Below are 23,004 nucleotides of genomic sequence, written 5' to 3'. Positions count from 1 at the left end.
TTAAAATAAATAAATAAATTTCCGCAAAGGAAAGCCTCAACAGAGAAAAGGACAAAGCCTCTTCATTCACGGAGTGAAAGGAAGACGAAACAATTAGAGGCAAAGATGAAAGGCTTATTTACTTTTTGGTCCCCAAAGCATCACGTGAGTGTCAATTTTCTCCCAACCTAGACATTGCATCAATTTAGTACCCAACACCATAAACGTGTGTTGAATTGGTCCCCAATCCAGATGCCGTCCATTTGGGCCGTTAAAACAAGGGGATTCTTAGGCTGTGTTTGATAGTGGGTTTCTGGGGTGGGATAGGATTACGAAGGTGGAGGGGCATTCGACAGTCTTGTTTGTTTTGGTTTTAACTGGCCGGATTGCTAATCTAAGAGGATTGTGAATCTAAACACAGTGTTCTGCAGTACGGTATAATTAATTACCTATATTTAAGCACTTTGTGTAAATTACTACAGAGACCGACCATATACACTGATCGGCATGCAGGGCTCACTCCGGACCCCGCATGGATGATCCGAGCAGTTCAATAATTTTAGAAAAAAAAAATTGAATGGGCTTATGAAAAATTAGCTAAATCCGATATGTGTACGTACTTGATCCAATCTTTATCATTTTTTTTCGATTTTTCAATATGGAAAGATTATATCGAGCACCTACATATATCGGATTGAGTTGATTTTTCACGTGCCCTCTCGGTGTATATATTTTTAAAATTATTAAACGGTTCGAAACATTTGTGTAGGACCTGAAATGGGCCCGTGTGCAGTCGCTACGCATGGTTGGTTTTCGCGGGTTGGTTGCCTTAGACTTTCCGCTTATACAGTTAAAGTTCAGATCGATTCAAACCAGAACCATTTAAATATTCGTTTGAAGTCTCGTTTGTGCTCTCAAAAAGGTTCTCTTCAATTGTCGGGATTGTTGTGTAGAAAATAAGATTCCAGAAAAAGTGAAGTGAAGTGAAGTAAAAGAAAATAAAGTTTATTTTTCTGTGTGTGTTCTATTAACAATAAATCTTGCAGAAAAATAAGAATTTCTTCCTTTTGCAAAAACCTATTTTGCAGGAAAATTTTTGGCTGCTGATTTTGCTATTTCCTTTTTTGAAGCTGTGGGTCTTACAACTTTCCTGATAACTAAATACACAGAGAAAAAAAAGTTATTTTTCCCGTCCTTTTCCATCATTTCCGTGCAACTGAACGGAGCCAATAGCAATTATGCCTTAAGCATGATCCCTTAAATTCTGGGTCTTGCTAACAATAAGCTACAATTAATGATCCTCAACTACCTAATGAGATATGGAAGATTACTAGAAAAGTCATTAACTCTAATAACATTAATTAGGACCAAGGGATTTTGTAGTGCACTAATGCACTACGGTGATGTAGGACGCCTCGATGTATCAAATTGAGGTGTCTGCAATTTTGTGCACAAAAAGGTTAGAGTTGAATTAAATTAGCATCAAATGATGCCATTTTGTCTACACAGCTATAGTGCGAGGCTGCACTTGAGCGTGGAGCATATATAGAAATTAAATGGACAGCTTTTCCACACTAACAGAAGCCTGCAACAATATTAGACTGCCACAAAAATACACCAGAAAGATAAACAAGCAGATGATAATATCTCAATCTCTTTTCCTAATTAATTATGCACCCATCTTCTCCTTTCTTTGAAAAGTCTGTCTCACTAGATGACAAAATGTTCGACGTCAATCAAATATTCAAGGGCTGGGGTGCCAACATAATTGGGATGTCAGTTTTTTCTCGTTGTGGTGCCATTCTTCTTCGAATCCCTTTAATATTTGTAATTTGATTCAATGAATAATAAAATTCTTTCTTTTGCTGATTAAAAAATGGGGCAAGGATAATAAAAATATGGGTGTGTACTGTATGTATTCCTTGAGTTGCTTTGAATTCATAACAGCTCATGCAAAAATTTAATTTTGAATGAAATTCGTAACATATATTAATTCGTCTAAAGATAACAATACTTGCATAGAAATTCGAAAATTCGGTTAAAAAATTCATAACATAGAAAAGTTATGAAATTAAATATAAATTTTGTTAATTATGTCCAAATGTCATGAATTAAATTAAAAAAAAATTAAGAATTTAAGACTGATATTACGAATTGTTATGCAAATTGATACACGTTTAGGGTGATTCTAGTGGTGCGTACCGTACACACTGAAATAGAGGTGTATTGTAGCATTTCCCTTGATCACGGAAGAACAGAAGATATCGACAAAGTCTTCAATCATATTTGAAATTAACAACCGACTTCATAAAGAAGATATGTGACTGAAGTACTTTTCCACTAGCTAGATATAGAATCCAGTTTTTGGATTTAAGTTAGTTTGGTCGGTTTAGTTAATTAGACAAAAGTCCGTCACATAGGAGTAGTATCTAGTTGCCTCCATTACATTAAATTCTGTACTCTAAAAATTCCCGTAAAATAAAATCAAACTTAACATAATAAAGTTAATCATTACGGAAAAACATGTCATTCTCGAATGAAAAACATAATAAAGTACTTTATTGCATACTCGTGTAAATTATATTTCAAATATGATGTGTGTGTATTGTACCGTCCACTTTGTGATAACTCAAGGCGCCGGGCCATATCGTTAGACATGCACGCATCTCGATCGATACTAATTAAGGGGTTATCATTTGTGAGTAAATTGTGATTAAAAAAAAAAGTCAGCAGCGTTCGCTTTCACAATATCAAGATCGATTTGATCAGAGATTTTGTATGTGTGATCGAAAAGGATTGTGGGTGAGTGTTCTGTCCAATGTGTTTGGACCTGTTGGAAAACAGGTAGGAAAATAATACTTTTGTGTACTGGAAAAGACAAACAAATGATTAGAAACTAAAAATGTAACACACTTGAGTGTAATGCTAATTCAAGAACTAAGTAAACAACAAATTGATGTGTAACAATTATATAGTATAAAGCAATGTGGAAATCAGATTCGGACGAAACCAGTGAAGGAAGGAATTACGACACTCAAACTGTACGTTGACTCCAAAGGATAGAAATAGATTGAGTCCAGCAATGGGTCACTGTGTCCTTTAAAAATAGATTTTGCCCTCGCCAAGGTGCTCAGGATTATAGATGTCCGCTTCCCAGGATGCAATGATCTTTACGCACGCAAACGCAACACTTCGAATGCGTGCCCCTCAAACAAAACTATGTAGAACTGCGAAGTGTATGTGTGCTCTATGGATTTTTGGATGCATGAAATGAAATGGCTGGACACAATCTGTTTAAATAGGCATACATGTGACTGTCCGAACAGGTACGAGTTGGTTCACAAAGGGTCACGATCGAAAAGTAGCAATGGTTTGAAACCAACTAATGCAATGTTCCAAACCTTGCACTGGTTCGGTTCATTACTGAAAAGCCACGCACTGGTCCATATTCGAATAGCCATGCACTGGTTTAGTTAGGAAGACATTAACCAGTACCACTTCGATTTGGGTGCAAACCGTCGAAGTAAATTCAGGCTAAGTTAAAATAAGTTTGGCCCAAAAAGAAATACTATAACTCTTAGCCCAATTTATTTTAATCAAAACCCGAGCCCGAGCGGCGGTTTCTTCCATACAGAATGGCCAATTTCAAGACCCAATTTCTTTCGCATCTTAAAATGGTTTTGTCCAAGTAAATATTCAATCGATATTTCCTAACATCAATAAATATTTTTCAATTCGGACTCGTCCGCAATAAAGTGTGGGACCCAAAGATTTTTTGCCCCAAAAATTGACAAAAAACTCTTTTTAAGAAACCATTTTTCTAACAGGACCGAGTGGATACGCATGAGAAGCAACAAAAGATTTTGCACCATAAAAAGTTGACAATTGAATTTCATGATAGCTAAACATTTCAAACTTTAGAGCTATTGAAAATTTGTTCAGTTGATAACTTAAGGACCTCCATATTAGTTGAACTGTGCGCATACGTACTGACCCGGGAAATCCAAATATGCCAAAAAAGAGTGTCATGTTGGATGGAAATAATCCACAAGTGACAAGCGGTGAATTAGGGGACACAATTAAAAAAAGTATATAGTGTACGGAATCAGGTTAGATGGGAAAAAAGGGGAATCATGTGAGCTTGCAAATAAACTATCCATCCATTTTAATTACTCACACACAACACTCTCTTTCTCTCTCTCTGGATTCCACAAGCCCACGAGCACAGCTAACCTCTATTCTACGTACTCCTTTTCCTTTCCTTCTATTTCAACCCTACTCCACTCAACCTCACATTCCATCTACTACTCCCTCCCCTCCCTCATAAGGATAAACATATCGAACAGTTACTACTTGTCCAAATAACACAAACACTTAATAAATTACCAAGAAAATGCAACACAAATCACATCTACGTGGCAAAAATTTAAATATTGACTGTTACGCACTGTATCCCCGAATGCCGATTAGCTAGTTCCCTTACATAATGATTCATTTTCGATTCACGCGGCAGATACGACACTCCAACGCTACAAATGATTCTGACCAAAACGATTTTAGTTTTAGTTTCTTCCAAATTTAGGATGGCCTTGGCCCCCGTAGACAACCACAAGTTCCGTCATTGCTCTTAGGTTGTAATGCCCCAAGTAGATCACTTGCTCAATACCTTGATTTTGATCTACAAGCCATACCACATGGCCCAAAAGCTTAAGCCAAGGTATTAGTAGTAGCCCACAAGGTTTGTTATATGCCCAAGATCATCCATGTAAACTTTCGATGTAGGACGGGATGTTACAATCTCCCCAACTTTATAGTCTCGCGCCCTCGCGAGGGGAGCACTATAATCACCAATACAAATCAAACCAATAACCAAATCAAACCAAACTCCAAGGCCCACATGATCGTGTTCATGGATAGCTCCCGTCAGCTGACGAGCTCAGTGAAAACAAATTATGTTTAATGGTAAATTATTTTCATCTCCGCTTTCAACTTTATTTAATATACATATTTGTTATTCACTGAGCTCGCCAACTGACGGATTTTTATCCAACTTCTCTTTCAGGCAAATTGGAGAGTTAAGCAAGGCCTCTGGCGGCATCTTGGGGATTTCATTTGTTGACCTCCTTAGGGTGTCTCATTCTAGTTTTATTTTAAAAATCGCTTCCGCATTTGAAACAATTGTCAGATAACAAATTCTTTTTATTATTGTTGAATCACTGGATATTGTTTGGTTCATGGGATGGTTGTGCCCCATGTTTATGATGAGACATATTTGGCATTGAATTTGATTAATAACGAAAAGCGATCATTTGAATTTCGGTTACTGTAATTTATTTAGGTTGCGTGTTCCACGGGTTAGCCTCATTGTTCATGGCCGATCACTTCTCATGTTAGGGTGTGACATAGGTACGTACTATCAACTTATTTGGGGTCATTCTATACAGAGCATTTGCTCCTGCTTCAAAAGGGGCACCCGTTAATAAATGGTGGGCTTGTGGTCCCCCAAAATTAATAGAGTGCATGTACGCTAGCTTTGAAACTTGATTATCAACAAAATAGTGCCATTAATGTGGCTACCCAAATCCGATCCACCTGGTTTTTTTTTACAGAAAAAGTGTTCAACGAATCAATTTAGCAAAATGAACAATTAATTGATATATAGTGATATATCAAAAGATTGTATAGAGGTGCACTAGTACAACCCTGTTGTGGTTTAGTGCACCGAAAATGTCATCATACAAGAAGTGTTTCTATAAAAGTGCCCATGAAAGATAACTCAATGGCTCAAATTCATATTCCTTTTCATGTACACTTTTGTAGAAACTCTTCATGTATCTTATCAATCTGCATAGGGGAAGGTTAGTGCACTACAGACACTCTAAATACTAGTATCTTTTTCTCAGAGCCCCAATATAGCTTCGCAGTAGAGTTATGTAGAAGCTTTATATCCATCTCAAAATCAATTGGCAATGACTAGAGAGGTTTCTTGTGTTAGTAAGCGATCATCCATTCCATTCCCAAGCAATATGTCACCTCTCATTTGTAGGAATGACAATTTGGACCAAACCGATGGGTATCCGAACCGATAATTGAAATTTTCCCCGTGGATATGGATATGGTTAAGGCACTGGATAACTGAATTTGTATCGATTTGGTTATGGTTTAACTGTTACCCAAACTGAACCAAACCAAAATTGTAATTACAAAAATGCCATGTATACATGTAAGTATAACAGTTACATTGTCTAGGGTTAGACGGAGTTACACAACTTATCCGCTGACCTTTCTCATTCTCTCTCTCTCTCTCTCAATTGCAATTCCTTATCATTCTCTCTCTCGCGGTCACTGGCGATCGTCGTCTCGCCGTTTCGTCTTTGATCTCCTTCGTCTCTCTCTCTCTCTCTCTCTCTCTCTCTCTCCGTCTGGAGTCCATCAATCTATAGAATCAATTTTCTAGAGTGATTGAAATGAAGGCTGAAGAAGCACCAACGTCGCCAATGGTAATGATTAATATTAGTGGCAGTGGTGTATTTTCCTATTTGGGGTGTCCATGATCACTGGCAAAGCACTAACTGTCAGTAATTTATTTTAATCAATAGGTATCTGTAGTCTTAATGTTGGGAGATTAATAAGTATTTAATAACATAGAGCTCAAAATATAATTGAGATAAGGACGGGAGTGCAATTACAATTTTATAGTGCGGTGAATTGTAATTTGTGTAATAAGAAATAGGGCGCCGCTATTCGCAACCCTTTATTTTCTCTCATAGCCCACTACATTTCGGTAAATGGTTGTTGAAAATCATAAATAACATTTTGGTAAATTGCTGTTGAAAACAAGATTATATTTCGGTAACTACATGTCGAAAATATGTTCAACTTTTGGTAAACAACTGCCGAACATGCATTTTTGGTAAATAGCTGTTGAAAAAAATATTATATTTCGGTAATTGAATGCTGAAAATATATCTCAATTTCGGTAACTAACTGTTGAGTATAATTGAAATTTTTAACGGGCTATGAGAGAAAATAGAGGGCTGCGAATAACGGCGCCCAAGAAATATAATCCTGGTGGGGTTATGATTTCTTATTTATACAAGGAGCCCAGATTTATTTCTCATAAGGTCCCTGCCCTAGCCATATAAATATATCGCTTCGTTCTCTAGGTCAAACACACGTTTTTTGAGAGATCAGAAAAGTAGGTTGTGAGAGAGAACAAACCATCACGCAAGGTTTCCACGACCAGTATGTGATTCGAGGTACAAGAGAATAAGATAGAAGATCGTAAGGTACGGTCGAGCAAAATTCGTGGCTTATAACAAGGCATGCTATAACAAGTTCAACTAGCATTCGTGTCGCGGAAGTTGAGGTGAAACCCTAGTTCTGCCTTGTAGGATTTTGCGGTTTTTTGTTCGTTGTCTAATCTGTACGCGTCATTACTGAGTTATGGGATTCGGTTTTCCAACACTAACATCGCCATTGTTACTGGCGTTTTGGTCCATGTTCACTAGCACCGTTACTCTCAAATGGTTCGTGGTAACCTCAATCCTTTCTCTGGTGGCTTTGATTCCTTGATCCACAAAGATCTCAACGTTAATCTATTTTTCAAAATTTTTTTTAAAGCCAGCCTGGCCTTGGGCTAAAAGCCAACCCGGCACTAGGGGAGCTGGTCCGGCTCCTACCTTAATTAGGCCTCACGCCTAACAGGACTATATTTCCCTAACAGTATCCACAATGCTATAAATAAAAAATATATAATCAAAAATTGTCACATCAACTTTGGATTATCCATTTAAGAGATTGCAAAAGTTAGCAATGTAAATGTTTACATTGGCATAATCACAATTAGATAACCAAAACTTGTCCCCTCACTTTTTGAAATTACAAAATAACTAAAAGCTGTGAACATAGAAAATAGTTTTTTTTTCTAAAAATAGTTTTTAAACTAATAAAAGCTAAATCGAAAATAGTTTTTGAAATTTCTGTCGGGAATTTTTTTTTTAAAAAAATCGGAAATTTAAAAAATAAAAAAAAAACAGCTTTTGTGTAAATACAGTTTTTGAAAAATAGTTTTTATATAAGAAAAGATTTTTAAAAAATAGTTTTCAAAACAAAACAATGTTTTTGAGAAAAGTACAATTTTTTTTGTATAAAAACAATTTTTGATATGAAAAATAATGTTTTGAAAAAAAAATAGTTTTTTAGAAAATTATTTGTTTGAAAAATATTGTTGAGAGATTGAGAGAGAGGAAAAAGGAAAAGAGAGAACATATTTGTATAATGATGGGTATATTTGATTGAGAATATGAGGGTTTATTAAATTTGATTATTGGCAAAAGGTTGCTAACTAATTTTGGTTATCCAAAAAGATAAACCTAAAATTTAATTATTTTTAAGAAGATTGCTAAATTTGATTATAATATTGTGAGCCATATTTTACACCCAACATTATTAACTTTAGAAACCTATTAGAGCATCCACAATGGATTAATCAAAATTGGATAGTCAAAAGTTGCAACATCGCCTTTTGATTATCCATTTAAAGGGTTGCTAAGGTTAGCAATGTAAAGATCCACAATGGTATAATCAAAATTGAATAATCAAAACTTGCCACACTACTTTTTCAAACTACAAAAAATAAAAAGCTATTAATATAGAAAACTTTTATTTTAATAGTTTTCAAAATAATAAATTTTTTTTATTATAAGTACAAAGTAATTTTCTCAAAACAATTTTTCGTAATCATTTTCTGAAAAAAGAAAAGTTTTCAAAAAAAGAAAAAAGTTTTTGAAAATTTTTTTTTTTGAAAAAAATGGTTTTGGGTAAATTTTTAAAAAAACTATTCTTGCAAATAATTTTTTGACATTATGGTTGAAAAGAAAGAGATAGTGAAAATGAATAAGAGATAAAGTTTTTGTGTAATAATGACTACATTCGATTGGAAAGATGTGGGGTTCACTAAATTTGATTATCAACAAAAAAATTGCTAATTTTTGTTACTCAATGCCCAAAATTTGATTAGTTGTTAAGAAATAACTAAGTTTGGTTATTCTAATGTAAACACTTTTTTGTGCAAACATTGCTAACCTTAGCAATATTTTTATTTTGATTAGTCCACTATGGATGCTTTTACTATACCCCATTGTAGATACTCTAAGAGGATCAGAAGTGGAATAAGCAAATGTGAATAATCAAAACATGTCACATCAGATTTTGATTATCTATTTAGAGGTTGCTAAAGTTAGTAATGTCAAATCCCACATTGGTTATTTTTTGCCTAAAATCAAAACCAATTGGCCCTCCAAACTTTTTTCCTTCATTTCACGCATATTTTTTGAAAAAACGATTTTTGAAGGAAAAAAAACAGTTTATATTAGAAACAATAAAAAAAAAGTTTTTCGAAATAAAAAACAGGTTTTCAAAAAACACAATTTGTTCACTTAAAAACTATAAATACAATTTTGAAAATTTTTGAAAGAATTATATTTACACAAATAGTTTTGAAATTTTATAAATACAATTTTTTAAAAGTAGATTTTGTGCAAAAAACAGTTTTCTATAAAAGAGTTTTGAAATTTTAAAAATAGATTTTTGAAAAACACACTTTATTTAATTTTCGCTATTTAAAATTTTTGAAAAAATTATTTTTTGTAAAAAAAAAAGTTTCTGAGAAAAAAAAGTCTAAAAGTTAAAGTTTTTTAAAATTACTTTTTGAAAACATTGTTGTGAGAGAGAGAGAGAGAGAGAGAGAGAGAGAGAATGAGAGAGAGATGATTATTGTGTAATGTTCGTGTATTTGATTGAGAGATAAAATTTGGTTATTGACAAAATATTGCTAACTTTGATTATTGAAGAACCAAAATTTTATGAGTTGTTAAGAGGTTGTTAGTTTAGGTTATTTCAATGTGATCACTTTTTTCATCCAACATTGCTAACTTGAACAATTTTTTGTTTTGCTTTGTAGGAAATGTCAATAGGCGCAACCGTTGACCGTTTGACTAGCCAATAAGCATGGCACACCTGTACTCGTCCTCGCGGGGTTGACAATTTGACCAACGAACCCTAGCTTGCCACGTGGTGCCTCAGTCGCGTGACACGTGGCCCTACGCGTGGGAGCCATCCACTACCCATAGCTATGCTGCACCCATGTGAAGGTCGCGAGCCTAGACTCTTCCCTTAAGGAGAGAACTACATTTATTCAGGTGGATGCTTGGCGCGGTCCCAATCTAATAGAGACAACAACGCGGTCTAATCAAGATGCACAAAGAACTTGCCCAGACTCTTATGTCTGCTTCGGCCTTTAGGCAGGACCCGAGGGGCCCTTTGAGGCTTGGCAGCAGTATTGGCGCGACCGCGTAGGTCATGACCTTGCCCTACGGGAATGAAGGGGATCTAGTGGCTTGGTGGCTGTAAAAGAAGAAGTGGTTCTCCGCGAATAAGAGGATACGCTTACTGTCATACTCGCGGTCATCGCGGGGGTAGCGACACCTCGACGGTCAGGGGGTACAGAAGGGACACTTGTCATTTTATCAGCGTGCCATTTGGTGCCCGAGCATTAGCTCGTGTGGTCTATAAATATGAGTGTCTCTTCATTGAATCCCAAGAGGTGGTTGAGCACATTGTGACCATTCTCTAGAGAGAGAAAGTTGGTGAACACTGATTTTAAAGGAGGTCTTATCCTCTATCAGGGGCTCTATTATCTTTTCTCTTTAGGATCTCTGGGTTTGGGTCTCCATTGCCTACCCTCTATTCACCCATACTCTCTTCTTCACCCTTCTAGATCACTCATCTCATTCCTTTCCATAGACTATTCTAACCTCTCCGGCACATCTATTCCTAAGGGGTATTTGTCCACTCAGAAATCGGACATATCCTACATTGACGACTCTGTTGGGGAGGTTGCTTTGTTTATGATTAGCTTAAGAAGTGATCTAGAAACCCCAACTATTCAACAATGTTCGGATCGCACAACGGCGGCCATGGCAGAAATTCTGCCCAATACGGGGCCGATCTTGGGAAAGGGCGACGGATCCTCCACTAAGGGAGGAGACGCCACCATGAAGGTCTTCCAGGCTGTTCGAGATGGCCAGAATCAGATGATTGCTTGTTTGACTACCCTCTCAGAGGCTATTACAACAGCTCTGACTACAGCACCGACAGTACCACCAGCAGTGCCGCTCGTCGTAGCCAGCCGCCTTCGGCTGCAGCAGCAGCAAACGCAGCAGCATCAGCAGCAAATCCAGCCAACCCTGTTCAAAATCCCCCAAACCCTGTCCAAATCGGTGGACCAGCCCCGTTAGGGGTACTGGTTCAGTCCACCAGTAGCCTCTTCAAGCTGAGCACAATGGCCAATCTCAGAATCAATTTCTCACTGCAGCTGACATGCAAGCCCTCCTACTCAAAGAAAAACCAAAGCCACTCTTCCCTCCCAACCCAACCCAGATATACAACCCCCATATCCCATAACCATCATTTCTCTACCTTATCCAGAGGGATATAGCCCACACAAGTTCATTAAATTTGACGAAAAAGAGGGCAGCGCCCAAGAGCACGTGGTTCGCTTCATCGAAACACTTGGGGCCCATTCCGGTGACCATAACCTTCGCCTCCGCGAGTTCTCAAAATCCCTTAACTCATGAGCATACACCTGTTATGTGAATCTTAAACCTTATTCGATCTAAACTTGGGAAGAAATGGTAAACAAGTTTTACACTAAGTTCTTCCAAGTCCGCGAGAAGGTCACTACCTTGTCCCTCGTGAAGGAAACCCAGCGTAATGGTGAGGATATCATTGACTACATCAAGCGTTTTCAAGACAAAGCTGTGGATTGCAACGAGCCAGTGGGCAAGCCACACTTGGTCGAAATATAAATTGACGGAATCCTGCGTGACTACCGCGTATTCCTAGTGAACATTAAGATCCCAACATTCTCAGCTCTCCTTGGAGCAGCTTACAACCTGCACCATACTATGAAGCCTCTTCCTAAGGACAACTAGGAGTCCAACCGCTCTCTCACAGTCGCTACTACCTATTCTGCCTCACAGTCGCACAAGATGCATGGGGGGTGGTAGCGACAGTGGCGGCCACAAGAAGTGAAGTGATAAAGAACCAGTTGAAGCCTTAAAATATCCTTGCAGTGTGGAAGAAATGAAGGCAGTGGTGGAACAATGAGTCACCGACGGTGTACTCAGGTTGCCTGAGGTGGAGCACGAGCCATCGCGGCAGGATCGCGAGAGTCTGAGGTACTGTGTTTATCACTGGCACATGAAGCACCCAACAAGCGATTGTTGGACTTTAAGGAGAATCTTCAAGAGAAAGCTGGAAGCCAATCAGCTGACAGTTAGAATTGGCCGCCCTAACGACGTGCGTGAACATCCTTATCCCGAGCATGAGCATGTCGTCCATATGGCTGCCTGTTACAACTTCTTTGCAGAAGCGAATGAGTACACAGATGAGGAAGTCTGTATGACTTCCTATTATGATCACTTGGATGAAATTGCCTCTCACGAGCAGCCAAGGGTCATCCCTGACCTTGACGCTGCAGTTAAGGTGTTGCAATGAAGCACTAAGTTCAAGGCGTTCTATGACGCGCTGAGCTCCACAGCCGCGACTAGAACAGAAAAATCATGAAGTTCATTGTAAACATTGCGGAGGCGCACCAGCAGGCGTGCATGGCTGCGGATGGCTCAGTGCCGCGAACCATCCGAGAAGGAGCTAACTCCATCACCTTCTTCGATGCGTACTGTCGCGTCACATTCTCCCACAACAGGCCACTCTATGTGACAGCTCACGTTAAGGGGGTCGAGTTGAAGCGAGCCTTCCTAGACAGAGGGGCGTCCATCAACATCACGCCACTCGCTACCTTCAAGAAGCTTGGAATACTAGAGAACCGAATCTTGAAATCCTCTGTCGCAATCACGGGGTTCAGAGGAGATAAGAAAGGGTCTCTGGGCTACGTAATGGTAGACCTCGCATTAGGCGCCATCTGCGCTGCAACGAAATTTCATATCATCGATGCATAGACGAACTACCATATCATCCTTGGGAGGAGCTGGATGCACAAATATGTTGTAGTCCCGTCAAACTATCATCAATGCATAAAAGGAATCTAGGTAGGAAAGAAGGTCACGGTAGCCGCGTTAGAAAAGCCTTTTGACACGAATGAGGCGCACATGCCTAATGCAGTTTACTTCTCTGAGATGGAGGAAGAAGTGGAGGTGGTGTCAGCTAAGCCCATAGGCATCAAGGTCCTAAGGTGGGAGAACATAATGAACAGGGAAGAGGGGGTCATGAGCAAGCGACCCACCGCGAAGGTGGCTTCAGCAGTCCCGATGAAAGTTACTAAGATCCAAGAGAGTGACAAGACGATGTACTGCTTATGATGGTGCGCGGGGGTAACGGCCCCTCACGGGGTTGCCAGCCCCCACACTGTGATAGTAGCAGAAGTCGAGCCAGACTTGGTGGATAAGCCGGAACCAGCACCGGAATGCATGCAAGATGGTCCCAGGCCGCAGTAAGAGGCCTTGGAGGAGATAAACCTGAGAGAAGGCGAAGGATCCTCGCGGCCTATGTTTATAAACAAGGCGCTGGGAGGTGAAACTCGAGAGAAACTGATTGAGTTATTGAGAAAGTACGCAGATGTCTTCGCGTAGCACTATGAAGAAATACCCGGGCTAGACGGAGGCCTAGTTTCGCACCACTTGGACGTGTTCCCCAACTCCAAGGCTATGTAGCAAGGGCAACGGAAGTACAACCCTGAGTTAGAGGAGAAGATAAAGGAATAAGTCGAAAAGTTAAGGAAGGCTGGTTTCATACTACTGATCCAATATCCCTCATGGCTGGCCAACATTGTACCAGTAAAGAAGAAGAACGGGCAGATTAGGGTTTGAGTGGACTTTCGCGATTTTAACAAGGCATGCCCAAAATATGAGTTCCCACTGCCGCGCGTAGACACATTGGTCAACACTACTTCAGGTCATCAAATGTTCTCGTTTATGGACGGCTTCAGCGGGTACAATCAGATAAAAATGGCCCCCGAAGACGCAGAGAAGACAACCTTTCGCACCCTTCTCGGAAATTTTTACTATGTGGTGATGCCTTTCAGTCTGAAAAATACAGGCGCCACTTACCAGCGCATCATGACTGCAATTTTTCACGACTTAATGCATCATATAGTAGAAGACTATGTGAATGATTTGGTGGTCAAGTCCAAGAAGAGCACTGATCATTTGAAACACCTAGAAGAAGTGTTCGATAGAGGTAGAAAGTTTAACATGAAGATGAACTCGCTGAAATGTGCCTTTGGTGTAACTGCAGGGAAGTTTTTAGGGTTCTTGGTGCACAGGCACGGGATTGACGCAGATGAGACAAAGATAAGGTCCTTCGCGGAGATGTCCGCGCTGTAGTCGCAACGGTCCTTCAAGCGCTTTCTCGAAAAGGTCTCTTACCTGCGGAGGTTCATTCCAGCACTAACGGAGATAACCGCGTCATTTAATGACCTGTTAAAGGGGAAGACAGAGTTCAAATAGAGCGACGAGCATCAGAAAGCCTTCGACAGCGTCAAGGCTGCCTTAGCCTCGCCTCAAACCATGATTGCACTACAATCAGGGATGCCTCTCATCCTGTACCTGACATCGATGCCAAAGTCCATCGGGGCACTCCTTGCTCAGGAGATAGAGGGAGTGGAGCGACCAGTGTACTACATTAGCCAGAAGATTCAAGGAGCAGAGGAAAGGTACACCCCAGTGGAGCGACATTGCTTGGCCTTTGTATTCACAGCACAAAAGTTGAGGCACTATTTCCTGTCATTCCCCGTACAACTTGTTACCAGGAGCGACCCTGTGAGATACTTACTATCACGACCGGCCCTGTCCGGGAGGATCGCGAGATGACTCTTGGCCTTGGTAGAATTTGAGATCACATGTGTCACCCCATGGGCTATCAAGTGTCAAGCCCTAGTAGATCTCATTGCACAATTTTCAAGCGGACAGTGCGAACCATTGGAAGAGGCGTTGCCGGGAGACGGTTTCGAAGCTCTCGTGACCAGTCCAAGTGAAGCGTCCTAGACGCTGAACTTCGACGAGGCAGCAAGAGGAGCACATGGTGGCGCAGAATTGTCCTTCAAATGGATGAAGGGGAAAGGGAATACTTGTCTTACAAGCTAGGCTTCACATGCTCTAACAACAAAGTAGAATATGATGCTCTAATCCTAGGCTTTTAGCAGCAAGTTTTAGAGGAATTTCACGGTTGAAAATTTTGGGGGATTCAAAACTTATTATTCTCCAAACATCTGGAGAATATGCGCTGAAAGAGCCCACCCTCACGCCCTACAGGGCGACAGTACACAAATTAATGGGAAGATTCGAGGCAGTGGACATAATTCACAGGCCAAGATCAGATAACAGATTCCCGGATGCCCTCGGGACAGTGGGGGCAAAGACAGAATTCGACGAAAAAAAAGTGACGATTGAGATCATTAGAGAGACAGAGCCATCAATCATAGATGGGCTCGGGGCACGCCGCGAGGAAGACTGGCGCGACCCCATCTTGAAGCAGTTGGTTTCAAGAAAAGGGAACTTGCCCATTGCGGAGGTGGCCCAGTTTACTGTCCTTCGCGGTGAGCTATACTATCGTGGACCTCAATGGTGGCTAGCAAGATGCGTAGGCCCTGGTGAGGCGAAGACCAAGTTGCATCAGATCCATGATAAAACTTGTGGCGAGAACGAGATCTCTCTATACCGTAGAGTTCAAAGGCAAGGTTATTACTGGCCCGACATGAAAGAAGATGCCGCGAAGGTCCTCCGCACTTGCCAAAAGTGCATGTTGTACGCAGTAGAGGCAGAGTGTTACCTCATGGAAGAGCTAGACTGGAGGCAGGAGTACATTGATTTCCTTCGTGAAGGAGCGCTGCCCTTGGATCCAAAAGAAGCTCGGAGGGTTCAACGCTGCTCTCAGCGCTACTTCACGGAAGGGGGGCAACTCTACCGACGTGCTTTAGACAAGATTCCCCTGTGTTGTCTGTCTCACAAAAAAGCTGAAGAAGTTTTGAGTCTGGGTTACTCAAAACCGACTCCACCCAGTCGCTCCAATGGATTGGCGCCTAGGAAACAGCCTCGTAGTTGACGAAACAACAAGGGATATCCCCTCTCTCCACTCGAAACCTCAAAACGGAAGAAGGATGGATCAAATCGGCCTCCTCGTGCGACACCTTAGGGACTAAAGATAGAGGTTCTTTCGGGATGTCTATCTCAGGAACAAAGGCCTCCACCTTCTGCCAGAACGAGTCGCTTGAGCCACCGAAGTATGGTGCTCGACGCCACTCGTCTGCTGGAAGTGCTCGGATGGAGGTCTGCATAATGGCCTTGCTCCCTTGCCCCATGTCACTACAAGAAAAAACACATTTGGCGACCAACTTTCGGCGACCAAACTATTTTTTGTCGCTGATTGTCAAGTTTTGGCGACTAAAATATTTTTCATCGCCGATTGTAGACATTTGGCGACTAAATTCTTTTTTGTCGCCGATTTTGTAGACCTTTGGCGACTAAAACATTTTTAGTCGGCGAAGTGCTACCATTTGGCTACCAATGATAATTTGGTCGCCGAAAACAAACAATTGGCGACCAACCAATAGTCGGCAAAAAAAAACATTAGGCGACAAAAATATTAGTCGGGGAAAGCTACCAATTGGCGACTAAATTCGTTTTGCCGCCGTTTGTCAGAACCTTTGGCGACTAAAACATCTTTAGTCGGCAAAAGGTTGCCATTTGGCTACCAAAGGTCATTTTGTCGCCGAAAATTTATATATTATATCATAATAAACTTATATATTTATTCCATCTACTTAACCGAAGTTTTACCCGTACTCTACCATTAACTCCTTAATTAAATCTCACTTTTTTTAAAATGGCAACTCCTTAAATCTAATGTTAAATGCTACCAAAGTAAATAAAAAAAAAACGCTCCTTAATTAAATCTCACTTTTCTCCTTACACTTTTTTTTTAAAAAAAATTTCAGTTTGTCTTTGTTCCATATATTCTCAACAAAGCAAAAAAAATAAAAAATGCTCCTATGAATGGAGAAAACCTTCGTTTAAAATATGGAAGAGAAAAAATCTAATAAAATTTATCCAATTAACTCTTACGCTAATCTTCACAAGAATCAATCAAATTGAATAATCTGTTTATTCAATGAATCATATATAGTCCAACTTCTAGCCACTACAAAATGAGTTACCGATATCATTTTTCCCATCTACACTGATGAAAATATTTTTCAATTGTGGCATGACATTGTTGGAATTCAAACGGCAATAACATTTTTGCTCCGGACTCTTTTGAATTTGATTGAGCGTTCAAATTAACTATTCCAATTTTTTCTTTTTTAAGGTTTTCCGTTGGCATTCACCTGTTGGATATGTGTTGTTTCGTGTTTTTTTATTGGTCTTTTTAGATTTTCTCTGTTATATTTTCAGACAAAGAAAGATTGTCTAGCCTTATAACTAATTTATGGATGAGAAAAAAAGGACATTGAATTGTTGGAGTAAATGGTGAAAAGAATTAATTTCCCTACGGTGGAATATGGGTTGGGCTAACTTCCGTTAGGTAGAGGTTAGGCAGATTAAGGAGAAAGGAGCTAGCTTAGGCCAATGAAAGGTTGTCGTGTGTCTGAGGTTGGAGGAAGTCCACCTACCGGGCCACGAAGAGATCCGCGTTCATCATCTAATCAAATAGCGCGCATCTACAAAATGTACCCGAGCGGATGAAAATAACATGCCGTTTGTGGGTCATTTAGTTTTTCTAAGATGCTCATTGTTACATTGCACAAATTCTCGTCATAAAACTCCACTATAAAAAAAATGAATTACGAAGAACTTCCCAAATCTCTATCTGGCCATGGTTTCTCTATTTTTAACTCCAATGAAAAAAAAAATCCTCCTATGCTACTAAGGCACTAAAAAAATTAAACAATAATTTAATTTACGCTTTCCAGGTCCATTAGCAATACATAACCACAGGCCCACAGCCATTGAAAATTAAAATAAATATTCTTGTCTACAATTAAAAATGCATTCCATGAAGCGTTTAAAAAAAAAGCAAGACAGGAAAAAGTTACGTTAAACTCATTTGATATGGGACATGTTCGACTATTATGACCTTAGGCATGTAACAAAATTATAAAAAAAAAGAAGAAGAGGAAGAAGAAGAAGAAGGTAGCTTCAATGTGATAACGAAACGGAGTGAGACGAGGATAATTTTTTTAGAAGTTAGAGTTTTTTTTTAGATGTCAAAGACTCAAATGTAGTGTTTTAGAGAGTCCTTTTTAATAGAAGAAATGATTTTGGTTGGGGTCTTGCGATAGTGAAGTATCAATTTAGATTAGGTCCTTAGGAATTTTTGAATTTTAATAAAAAAAATAGTTATAGCAGTAATAAAAAATATACGAAGAGAATTTCTGATCATTTTATGCTAAAGGGCCATAATTAATATTTTTTCTAAGGCTTTTATAATTAAGTATATGTTTTTCATTTGGTCATATGACTTTAGTATGATAGCATAAAGTTAAAAATTAATTATGACTATTTAAGGGTAAATTATAAATGTAATTAATTTAACCATGTTTTTACTATATATTGTATCATAATAAACATAACTATATTATATATATATAAATTTTCGCATATAATATTTAATATAATATATTATATTATATAAATATTATTTTATATATTTTATTTTATTTTCTTATGTAATAAATATATTATCTTTAGAAATAAAGCACAAGTTAAGCGTACAGCCCAGTAATTGTGCGCCCTCATAAGGTATGGGAGGTCGGCGGTTCGATTCTTGGCAAAGGCATGAAGTTGGATTATTCCACGCGTGCCACGTGGAAGATCCAGAATGATCCACGTGGCGGTTCAAAGATGGGGCCACATGGCACCCAAATTTTTTTTAATATTATTTATTTCGCATGACATTTGGCAACAAATTCATTTTAGTCTGAGAAAGTTGTATTCGGCGACCAAAAGTTTGGTCGCCGTATGTAAATATAATTTTTTGAAGGGGTTTGAATTAATTACATATGGCGACTAAAGTTAGTCGCGAATACTTTTCGCGACAAAAGTGTTTTGTTGGGCAAAACAAGCTTCGGCGACAAAAAATTTTGGTCGGCAAAAACTTTTCCGGACCAAGTGTCGCCGACCAAAGTTGCGACCAAAAATTTAGTCGCGGAAAGGTTTTGGCGACTAAAAACAGCCATTTGGTGACTATTATTATAGTCGGCAAAAGTGTTTTTTTCTTGTAGTGTCATCACTCACCATCTCTGATCGAGAAGGAAAGGAAGAAGAAGAAAGAGAGAAAGTTACAGTAGAGAGAGAAGAAGATGGAAGTTGGGGACTTTTGGTAGAAGAGATGAGAGAAAGATGAGATCTTTGAAAAGTGGTGGACTGATGGCTAAGTATGGGTATTTATACCCCGGGAAGGGTCTCCTAAATCTTGAGAAGAGGATGCTATAAATTAAAGGGGTGTGATGATTGCAAAGATCCGAACCGTCCCGATCGATGCATGCGCGCATGACAACGCGTGAGTCGTACGAGTGTGGGGGGCAATTGTAGGAAAGGTCAATAGGCGCGACCGTTGACAGTTTGACCAGTCAATGGGCATACGACACCTGTACTCGTCCTTGCGGGGTTGACAATTTGACCAACGAACCCTAGCTAGCCACGTGGCGTCTCAATCGCGTGACACGTGGCCCCACGCGCTACCCATAATTATGCTACAAACATGTGAAGGTCGCGAGCCAGATTCCTCCCTTAAGGAGAGAACTACATTTATTCAGGTGAATGCTTGGCGCGGTCCCAATCTAATGGAGACAATAACGCGGTCTAACCAAGATGCACAAAGAACTTGCCCAGACTCTTATGTCCGCTCCGGCCTTTAGGTAGGACCCGAGGGGCCCCTTGAGGCTTGGCAGTGGTATTGGCACGACCGAGTAGGTCATGACCTTGCCATACGGGAATGAAGGGGATCTAGTGGCTTGGTGGCTGTAAAAGAAGAAGAGGTTCTCCGCGAATAAGAGGATACGCTTACCGTCATACTCGCGGTCATCGCGAGGGTAGCGACACCTCGACGGTCAGGGGGTACAAAAGGGACACGTGTCATTTTATCAGCGCGCCACTTGGTACCCGAGTATTAGCTCGTGTGGTCTATAAATATGAGCGTCTCTTCATTGAATCCCAAGAGGTGGTTGAGCACATTACGAACATTCCCTAGAGAGAGAAAGTTGGTGAGCACTGATTTTAAATGAGGTCTTATTTTCTTTCAGGGGTTCTATTGTCTTTCCTCTTTGGGATCTCTGAGTTTGGGTCTCCACAGCCCAGAGCCGGCTTATAGCCAAGGCGAGGGAAGCGAGGGCTTCGGGCCTCCGAAAAAAATTAAAAATGAGGGCCCCCAAATTTTTAGAATTCCTATATATATATATATATATATATATATATATATAGAGAGAGAGAGAGAGAGAGAGAGAGAGAGAGAGAGAGGTTCTGGTGAGAAATTCCTCATTTTATTAAAATGTGGGACTCCCCTTCCCGATTGAATTTTGATGATTCGAGCCGCTCAAAGTTATCAGAACGTGATTTTAAGGGTTCTCGTGAGAAATCAGCAAAAAAAATGACCGGAAAGGACTTCATCCGAGCAGTTTTCATTGAACGGTTCAAAAAAAACTGCTCGGATGACGCCCTTCCCGGTCTTTTTTTTTTTTGCTGATTTCTCACGGGGACCCTTAAAATTACGTTCTGCACACATTGAACGGTTCGGATTTTTAAAATTTGATCGGAAAATAAAAATCTCTCATTTTAACAAAATGAGGGATCCCTCACTTGAAAATTCCTCTGTATATACATATATATATATATGTGTGTGTGTGTGTATGTATATATGGTCTACAAAAAATTGCACTAGACTTCTTTACACAAAATAAGCTCAAATTGTGGAATTATTCATTAGAAACACTAATGCATTAAAAAAAAGAAAAAGAAAAAAACTTACGGGTCGGCAGGAACTAGCAAGGAAGATATAGCCAATCAAAAAAGATCAAAAAAGAAAAAGAAGATATAGCCGATCATAAGGAGTAAGTACGGAAGGAACTAGAAACGCTTCATGCTTGAGGAGTCGAAGGGGAGGGAAGACAACAACCAACGACTGTGGACGGAAAATACTTGCACACGGAATTCCTTGAGGCCTCTCTTTTACTATCTTCAACTCTTCACCTCTACCAAGTAAGTTTTTTATTATCTTAACCGGTTGACCTAATTGTTTGATTTGAACCGTTTGGATTCTGTCGAGGATGAAGCGTTGATGTCCTCTTGTGCAAATCTTGAGGATCTCTTGTAAAGTGGTGAGTTTTCTGATATTGATGGGAGAGATTTATTTTCAGAATTAAAAGTTTTGAAGAATGTTTTGCCAAAAGATAAAAGAAAGCCAATTGATGTGTTGAATTACTTGAAGACATTGGATGGTTATTTCCCGAATGCATGGATTGCATACAGAATATTGTTGACTATACCGGTTACAGTTGCATCGGGGGAAAGAAGCTTTTCAAAGTTGAAATTGATCAAAAATTATCTTCGGTCAACCATGTCTCAAGAAAGATTAAATGGATTGGCTATGTTGTCTATCGAGAAGGAGTTGGTGAAACAACTTGACTATGGAGATTTAATCAGTGCGTTTGCAGCAAAAAATGCGAGAAGAATAATTTTCAAATGATGGATTTTGAGGTATTGTAATAGTTGTATTTTTTTTTGGGATAATTATATGCTTCTATTTTGTAATGGTAAATCTTTTATATTGGTTTTTTTTTATGACTCTTTATAGATCACTTTTGTATGAAAAATATAGGGTGGCCTCATTCAAGAGGTTCGCTTCCGACCTCCAAAACTTATAAGTCGGCCCTGCCACAGCACTGTCTACCCTCTCTGTTCACCCATGTTCTCTTCTTCACACTTCTAGATCACTCCTCTCATTCCTTTCCGTAGACTATTCTAACCTCTCCGGCACATCTATTTCTAAGGGGTATTTGTCCACTCAGAATCGGACCTGTCCTACGTGCTTATTCAGCTGTGGATTTAAAACCAAAAGTGAAAAGACAGCCACTCCTTTTAAATTGGAAAAATCATCTCAGTGGTTGTTGCGAAGGTGGGGAATGCACATGAACCGTGGTACTGTTTTTTTCTTTCAGGAGTGGCACCAGTGAGTCAAACCCCTAACCCTTCTCACGTGCCTAGAGGTAGGAAGAAAAAACCAACCATTAACCATATACATAAAAGTAGACAAGTCACACGTTTCTAACCCTAACTACGACACCAACTTTATCATCTTATTTTCTTTTTTCTTTTTTCTTTTTTTCTTTTTTAACCTTATCCTCATCTATAAAAATCAGCTTCGACCTTCGCAAAAACCGCAGATCCCCAACACAGACCTTCGCAGAGTCTCTGAAACTGAAGAAAACAAAAAGAAAAAGACAGGTGCTTTCTCCTTTGTCTTCTTTATTTTTTTTTCTCCTTCTTCAACGAAGTTAGGTAATTAATTTTCTAGCCGTGTCAGACTAAACAAAATAAAATCCTTCTGCTGATAAAAAAAATAATAATTATTATTTTCTTCTTTGATTGGTTTTGCAGGTGGGAATGGAATGATGGAAAACCATTGGATGGGTCTAGTATATGCAACTTTTGGAGGGAATCGGGTGAGTGGTTTCCTTGCTAGGCTTGTCAAGTGAGCAGTCTGTTTTGCTTTTATAATAGCCTTTGCTTCGTTGTCTGTTCGACCTTGAACTCATGGTTTACATGCATATATATGCTCAAAATTGACAAACAAAACCTAGTTCGAATCGATTTAGATCCTACTACGGTACCAACCATGCAGAAAATCATTGACCAGTTTAAAACGATTGAAACTAGGATTCCAAATATATATATGCCGATATATATATTCTATATGACTGTTACGCTGTGAGATTTTGGACTTCCTATACCG

At 39.4% G+C, this 23,004-nt stretch overlaps 1 protein-coding gene across 1 annotated transcript in view; it reads left to right on the top strand.

The window, feature by feature from the left end:
- Positions 1–10,666: 10,666 nt before the first annotated feature.
- LOC131300548 (uncharacterized) overlaps positions 10,667–23,004 on the top strand; it is a 58,788-nt gene continuing 46,450 nt past the window's right edge. Inside the window, exon 1 of the mRNA XM_058326449.1 lies at positions 10,667–10,670. The gene's annotated coding sequence lies outside the window, so the exon portion shown is untranslated. The remainder of the gene's footprint in view (positions 10,671–23,004) is intronic.

This window comes from Rhododendron vialii, chromosome 9a (assembly GCF_030253575.1).
Source record: "Rhododendron vialii isolate Sample 1 chromosome 9a, ASM3025357v1".
NCBI classification, from domain to species: Eukaryota; Viridiplantae; Streptophyta; class Magnoliopsida; order Ericales; family Ericaceae; genus Rhododendron; species Rhododendron vialii.
The sequence above is the reverse complement of the archived record's forward strand: the minus strand, read 5'-3'. Positions and strand labels throughout refer to the sequence as shown.